Below are 5,700 nucleotides of genomic sequence, written 5' to 3'. Positions count from 1 at the left end.
GCAAAAGAATCAAGGGATTCTATTCCAGTAGGAGCGGGAACCAACCGGTGATTAGCCGTACTGTGACAGAGTGCGTGAGCATTAGTTTTCACTGCGAGGATGGGATGTAGCCATCAACCATGGGTGATGCCTCCAGACGATTAGCCGTGCAGTGACAGCGCATAGGATCATTTTCCCGAGAGGATTGAAAGTAGCCACCGATGATGGTGATGCCCTACATACAGCTTGCCATGGAAAGGAGTAAGAAGGATTGAAGGAAGAGTGAGTAGTGAAGTAGAGTTTCAAGAGGAGCACAGCATCTCCATATGCCTATCTGAAATTCTCACTATTGATTTACATAAGTATTTCTATCCTTTTTATTTTCTATTTATTATTTATTTAAGAAAATCCATAATCAATTGGTTAAATCCGCCTAACTGAGATTTACAAGGTGACCATAGCTTGCTTCATACCAACAATCTCTGTGGGATCGACCCTTACTCGCGTAAGGTTTATTACTTGGACGACCCAGTACACTTGCTGGTTAGTTGAACGGAGTTGTGAACTATGGTATTGGCATCATGTTTTTGGCGCCATTACCAGGGAATGAAAAGCAATGAATTTTGCAAAATGGAATAACAAGTGAATCACAATTTCGTCCACCACCTGGCATTCAGCGCCAGATTGATGCTTGTTTCTGGCATTGAACGCCAGCTTCATGCTTGTTTTAGGTGTTCAACGCCCATCTGCAGCATGTTTCTAGCGTTGAATGCTAGTTCCATGCTTGTTTCTGGCGTTCAGCGCCAGCTCTCCTCAGGGTATTCTCCTGGCGTTTAAACACCAGGATGTTGCTTGTTTCTGGCGTTCAATGCCAGATCCATGCTCTGTTCTGGCATTGAACGCCAGCCGGATGCTCCTTACTGGCGTTTAAACGCCAGTAAGACCTTCCTTCAGGGTGTGCTTTTTCTTCTGCTATTTTTTTATTCTGTTTTCAATTTTAGTATTTATTTTGTGACTCCACATGATCAAGAACCTAATAAGAAATAAAAGAACAATAAAAATAAAATAAAATTAGATAAATAAAAATTGGGTTGCCTCCTAATAAGCGCTCCTTTAATGTCATTAGCTTGACAGTGGGCTCTCATGGAGCCTCACAGGTGATCAGGTCAATGTTGTAGACTCCCAACACCAAACTTAGAGTTTGGATATGGGGATTCAACACCAAACTTAGAGTTTGGCTGTGGCCTCCCAACAACAAACTTAGAGTTTGATTGTGGGAGCTCTGTTTGACTCTATACTGAGAGAAGCTTTTCATGCTTCCTCTCCATGGTTGCAGAGGAACACCCTTGGGTTTTAAACACAAGGTAGTCCCCATTCAATTGAAGGACTAATTCTCCTCTGTCAATATCAATCACAGCTCCTACTGTGGCTAGGAAAGGTCTTCCAAGGATGATGCATTCATCCTCCTCCTTCCTAGTGTCTAAGACTATGAAATCAGCAGGGATGTAAAGGCCTTCAACCTTTACCAACACGTCCTCTACCAATCCATAAGCTTGTCTTACTGACTTGTCTGCCATTTGCAATGAGAATATGGCAGGCTGTACCTCAATGATCTCCAGCTTCTCCATTACAGATAGTGGCATAAAATTTATGCCTAACCCTAAGTCGCACATAGTCTTTTCAAAGGTCATGGTGCCTATGGTACAGGGTATTAAGAATTTACCAGGATCTTGTTTCTTTTGAGGTAAAGTTTGCTGAACCCATGTATCTAGTTCACTAATGAGCAAGAGAGGTTCACCTTCCCAAGTCTCATTACCAAACAACTTGGCATTCAGCTTCATGATAGCTCCTAGATATTGAGCAACTTGCTCTCTAGTTACATCTTCATCCTCTTCAGAGGAAGAATAGTTTTCAGAGCTCATGAATGGAAGAAGGAGGTTTAATCGGATCTCTATGGTCTCTATATGACCTTCAGATTCTTTTAAGTCCTCAATAAGAAACTCCTTCTTGCTTGATAGACGTCCCCTGAGGTCTTCCTCATTGGGATTCACATCCTCTCCTTCCTCTCTAGATTTGGCCATGTTGATTATGTCAATGGTCTTGCACTCTCTTTTTGGATTCTCTTTAGTATTGCTTGGAAGAGTACTAGGAGGAGTTTCAGTGACTTTCTTACTCAGCTGGCCCACTTGTGTCTCCAAATTTCTGATGGAGGACCTTGTTTCACTCATGAAACTTAAAGTAGCTTTAGAAAGACCAGAGACTATGTTTGCTAGGTTAGAGGTGCTCTGCTCAGAATTCTCTGTCTGTTGCTGAGAAGATGATGGAAAAGGCTTGCTATTGCTAAACATGTTTCTTTCACCATTATTAAAGCCTTGTTGAGGCTTTTGTTGATCCTTCCATGAGAAATTTGGATGATTTCTCCATGAGGGGTTATAGGTGTTGCCAAAGGCTTCCCCTATGTAATTTACATCTACCATTGCAGGGTTTTCAAGATCATAAGCTTCTTCTTCAGAAGCTGCCTCTTTAGTGCTGTTGGATGCATTTTGCCATCCATTCAGACTTTGAGAAATCATGTTGACTTGCTGAGTCAACATTTTGTTCTGAGCCAATATGGCATTCAGAGCATCAATTTCAAGAACTTCCTTCCTCTGAGGCGTCCCATTATTCACGAAATTCCTCTCAAAAGTATACATGAATTGGTTATTTGCAACCATTTCAATAAGTTCCTGAGCTTCTGCAGGCATTTTCTTTAGGTGAATGGATCCACCTGCAGAATAGTCCAGTGACATCTTAGAGAACTCAGATAGACCATAATAGAATATATCTATCATGGTCCATTCTGAAAACATGTTAGAATGACACTTTTTGGTCATCTGCTTGTATCTTTCCCAAGCTTCATAGAGGAATTCACCATCTTTTTGCTTGAAGGTCTGAACATCCTCTCTAAGCTTGCTCAGCTTTTGAGGAGGAAAGAATTTAACCAAGAAGGCCGTGACCAGCTTATCCCAAGAGTCCAGGCTATCCTTAGGTTGTGAGTCCAACCATGTTCTAGCTCTGTCTCTTACAGCAAAAGGGAAAAGTATTAGCTTGTAGACTTTAGGATCTACTCCATTAGTCTTAACAATCTCACAGATCTACAAGAACTCAGTTAAAAACTGGTAGGGATCTTCTGATGGAAGTCCATGAAACTTGCAGTTTTGTTGCATTAGAGCAACTAGTTGAGGTTTCAGCTCAAAATTGTTTACTCCAATGGCAGGAATTAAGATGCTTCTTCCATCAAACTTGGATGTAGGTGTAGTATAATCACCAAGCATCCTCCTTGCATTATTGTTGTTGGGTTCTGCTACCATATCCTTTTCTTGTTTGAAAATTTCAGTAAGGTTGTCTCTGGATTGTTGTAATTTAGCTTCTCTTAGTTTCCTTTTCAGAGTCCTTTCAGGTTCAGGATCAGCTTCAACAAGAATTCATTTTTCCTTGTTCCTGCTCATATGAGAAAGAAAAGAATAGAAAAGGAAGAGGAATCCTCTATGTCACAGTATAGAGACTCCTTTATTTTAGTAGAAGAAGAAAGGCAATAAGAGTGAAGAAGAATAAATAATCCAAACACAAGGGTGAGGATAGGAGCAGAGATTTGAGATGAAGAGAAGTGTTAGTAAATGAATAAATAAATAGAATAAGATGAGAGAGAGAAATTTTCGATAAATTTTGAAAAAGAGTTAGTGATTTTCGAAAATTAAAGAAAGAATTAAAATTAAAATTAAAATTTAAAACAATTAGTTAATTAAAAGAATTTTGAAAAAGAGGGAGGTAATTTTTGAAAATTAGAGAGCTAAAATTAGTTAGGTGGTTTTGAAAAAGATAAAAAATAAACAAAAGTTAATTGGTTAATTGAAAAAAATTTGAAAATCAATTTTTAAAAGATAGGAAGTTAGAAAAGATATTTTGAAATCAAATTTTTGAAAAAGATATGATTTTAAATGATATCATAAAAAGATATGATTTTTAAGAAAAAGATATTTTGAAAATATTTAATTTTTAAAATTAAAATTGATTACTTGACTCACAAGAAACTAAAAGATACGATTCTAGAATTTAAAGATTGAATCTTTCTTAACAAGAAAGTAACAAACTTCAAATTTTTGAATCAATTACATTAATTGTTAGTAAAGTTTCAATTTTGAGATAAAGATAAGAAAAAGAATTTGAAAATAAATTTTAAAAATTTCAAAAATAATAAAAAATGAAAAAGATTTGATTTTTGAAAAAAGATTTTGAAAAGATAAGATTTTTAAAATTGAAATTTTGACTTGACTAACAAGAAATAACTAATTTTAAAAAATTTTTGACTAAGTCAACCTAAAATTTCAAAATTTTTGAGCAAATTAAGGAAAAGATATTTTTTATTTTTAAATTTTTAATGATGAGTGAGAAAAACACAATTATGACCTAAAACATGAAAATTTTGGATCAAACCACATTATGCATGCAAGAACACTATGAATGTCAAGATGAACACCAAGAACACTTTAAAGATCATGATGAACATCAAGAACATATTTTTGAAAATTTTTTGATGCAAAGAAAGCATGTAAGACACCAAACTTAGAAATCTTGAATGCTTAGACACTATGAATGAAAAAATGCACATGAAAAATAATAAAAGACACAAAACAAGAAAACATCAAGATCAAACAAGAAGACTTACCAAGAACAACTTGAAGATCATGAAGAACACTATGAATGCATGAATTTTCGAAAAATGCAAGAACAAGATGAATATGCAATTGACACCAAACTTAAAATTTGACTAAGGACTCAAACAAGAACACAAAAATATTTTTGATTTTTATGTTTTTATGATTTTATAAATTTTTTGGATTTTTGTATAATTTTTTCCGAAAACATATAGGAAACAGAAAATAAGAATTTCAAAAATTTTTAAGAAGAATTCCTAGAATCTTTCAATGTTAGCCTAAAGCTCCAATCCAAGGGTTGGACATGGCTTAATAGCCAGCTAGCTTTAGGATGGCATTACATGCATTGAGGTGATTAGTTGAAGTCTCATTCCAAAAGGATTCGGATATGGCTTTACAGCCAGCTAGGCTTCAACATGTTAAATGAAACTCTAGAATCCATTCTTAAAAATTCTGAATAATTTTCGAAAATAAAGGGAAAAAAAATTTTTTTTGAAAGAATTTTGAAAAATATTATTATTTTTTTTTGAAAACATTTTGAAAAGAAAATAGAAAGAAAATTACCTAATCTGAGTGATCGGGGTAAAACTTGTCTCTCAACAAATTCCCATTCGGCAAGTGTACCGAATTTGTCGTCAAGTAAAAACTCACAATAGAGTGAGGTCGAATCCCACAGGGATTGATTGATCAAGCAACTTTAATTTGAGGAATGATCTAGTTGAGCGAATCCATGAATAGAGTTGATAATTGCAGAAATTAAAATGGCGAGAAAGTAAATGACTGAAAGTAAATAGCAGAACTGTAAATGGGAATGAGGGAATTGCTCATAAAAGTAAATTGCAGAAAATAAAGAGAATGGGTAAGATCAGAAATGGGGAGTTTATTGGGCTTAGGAGATGTTGCATTCTCCGGATCAATTTCATTTTCATCTCTTCCTCAATCAATGCACTCATTGATCTCCTTGGCAATCTTAAGTGACTGAATCACAATTTCTTGCAATTCAATCGCTCAAATCTTGATCAATAGC

At 35.6% G+C, this 5,700-nt stretch overlaps 1 non-coding gene across 1 annotated transcript; it reads left to right on the top strand.

The window, feature by feature from the left end:
- Positions 1-2,826: 2,826 nt before the first annotated feature.
- On the top strand, positions 2,827-2,930 carry LOC127745167 (small nucleolar RNA R71). Its single transcript, XR_008006363.1, has one exon. It is a non-coding gene; the product is annotated as a small nucleolar RNA R71 (small nucleolar RNA).
- The last annotated feature ends 2,770 nt before the right edge of the window (positions 2,931-5,700 follow it).

This window comes from Arachis duranensis, chromosome 2, assembly GCF_000817695.3.
Source record: "Arachis duranensis cultivar V14167 chromosome 2, aradu.V14167.gnm2.J7QH, whole genome shotgun sequence".
Lineage (NCBI taxonomy): Eukaryota > Viridiplantae > Streptophyta > Magnoliopsida > Fabales > Fabaceae > Arachis > Arachis duranensis.
Note: the sequence above shows the minus strand (reverse complement) of the source record. Positions and strands in the feature narration are given on the sequence as shown.